This window comes from Neomonachus schauinslandi, chromosome X (assembly GCF_002201575.2).
Source record: "Neomonachus schauinslandi chromosome X, ASM220157v2, whole genome shotgun sequence".
In the NCBI taxonomy this organism is placed as follows: domain Eukaryota; kingdom Metazoa; phylum Chordata; class Mammalia; order Carnivora; family Phocidae; genus Neomonachus; species Neomonachus schauinslandi.
Genome location: NC_058419.1, coordinates 100,747,242 through 100,749,458, shown reverse-complemented (window position 1 = coordinate 100,749,458; position 2,217 = coordinate 100,747,242). Strand labels below are relative to the sequence as shown.

Sequence of the window (2,217 nt, the reverse complement as noted above, 5' to 3'; positions counted from 1 at the left end):
AAAGGACTGTTCCATGAAAAATTGTGTGCACTATACACTCCAAGGCTGCCATCCCTATCAGTCTATATCATGGATCTTTCCTGTTTATATTCCCAATGTAGGGAAAATGATGGTCTCATTAAACTAGATTTATCCCATGAGTGGTTCTTTGTCCAGCATGTTCAAGCATTGCCACTCATACAACAGTCTGGTGCCATGGATATTTCTGGACTTCTGATATGATCAATGTGGAGATAACCAAGGGCATCATAAAAATGAAATATTCCTTGAACTTTGGGTACACTGCACAACTCACAGGGTGCCATTCATATACTATTATTTTATATATATTATATACAATGTGTATTTCTGAGGTTCATATAGGGGTAAGAGATTACCAAATGAAAGTAGATATATTCAATACGCAAATGCATGCAGTGCACAAGTGAATGGATTTCATTGACTCTGTGGTCTAGTCCATGGTGTTTTCTAGACTCCTCTATTCTTAAAGTTGTAATAAGTAATGCCCACACGAAAGTAGACTTATTCCACGCGCAGTTCAGTGCAATGCACAACTGAAGGAGTGCAATTCACTGTCTTACCTATTCCATGGATATTCGTGGACTCCTTGCTTCTTACCATGGAGGTATGTAATGGCCACAATAAATTAAACCTATTCCATTTGCTGTTAATTGCACTCCAAACTCATTTAGTGCCATTCACATCACAGTCTGCACCAGGGACCTTTCTATCCATGCTCATGTACAGGGAAATTTTGGGCACATACAAGTAGACTGAGTATGGTTGTAGGCACTGTGTACTTAAGATAAGTCATTCACATCCTAGTCTTCACCATGGAGTTTTTGGATCCCTGATGTGGTCAGTGTGGAAGGAGTGATGGTTACATGAATGTCAACTGGTTCCATGTGTAGCTGTGTGCTCTGCACACTCAAGCATGCCGTTTACATCTTACTTTGTGACATGGATTTTTCTGGATTCTCCCAGGGAAGCAAGTGATGGCACATGAAAGTCAGTTTATTCCATTTATGATTGTGTATGCAGGAGAAGCAGGTGGCCAGGCAAAGACTTAGAAGCAAAGAAACTGAGCAGGATCATCCTCAGAGGGTCAAGGTCACCAAACTCCAATAGCCTACTTCCATTTGTTATTTTCCCAGGAAAACCAGAATTTTTTTGTCTTTTTAAAAGATCTACATTCCCTTGAAAACATTCTCACTATTTTGCTTTTAATCTGACACAAAAATATAATTCCTTAAGCATTTGCCATGTTTTGGACACACTACGAAGCCCTTTACATATTTTATTTCATTTATTCATTTCCATGTCCTCATGAATTAGATACTAGTCATATCCCTTTTTTTTTTTTAAGATTTTATTTATTTATTTGACAGAGAGAGAGAGAGAGACAGCTAGAGAGGGAACACAAGCAGGGGGAGTGGGAGAGGGAGAAGCAGGCTTCCCGCCAGGCAGGGAGCCCAATGCGGGGCTCGATCCCAGGACCCTGGGATCATGACCTGAGCCGAAGGCAGACGCTGAACGACTGAGCCACCCAGGCGCCCCCATATCCCATTTTTAAAAATGAGGAAACTGAGCTTTCTTCTCACCCTCTCCACCCTCTTCCCAGCACTGCTCTGGCTGCACCACGTTTGCTCAGAGCTCCCGGCTCCTGCTAAGCTAGCACCACCATCCTTTTTCTCCAGCCACCATCATGATCAACTCCCAGGACCTCATCCACTAGGATGAGATGTTGTCCACCATCTACAAGATCTGGGAGATGGTACAGAGGCTGTGCCTGGAGGTGGAGGAGAGGACAGTCAGGAGGACGGAGGGTAACACTGATGACCCACTCACTGTGGGAAATGCCTCCACCTCCGAGGGTGAAGGTACAGAAAGCACAGTCATGCCTGGTGTTGCTACTGTCCTGAAACATCACTGGCAGAAACCAGCTGCACCGAAGAAGCCTACGAGAAGTACGTCAGAGATTACATGAAATCGATCAAAGGCAAACTTGAAGAACAGAGGCCAGAAAGAGGAAAGCCTTGTATGACAGGGGCTGCAGAACAAATCAAGCACATCCTCGCTAACTGCAAAAACTGCCCGTTCTCCATTGATGAAAACATGAACCAACGTGGCATGGTTGCTCTGCTGGACTATTCTGGGTATGGTGTGACCCCATATAGGATTTCCTTTAAGGATGGTGTAGAAATGGAAACATGTTAA

At 43.6% G+C, this 2,217-nt stretch overlaps 1 pseudogene; it reads left to right on the top strand.

The window, feature by feature from the left end:
• The first annotated feature begins 1,705 nt into the window (after nt 1-1,705).
• LOC123323397 lies at nt 1,706-2,217 on the top strand (annotated as a pseudogene).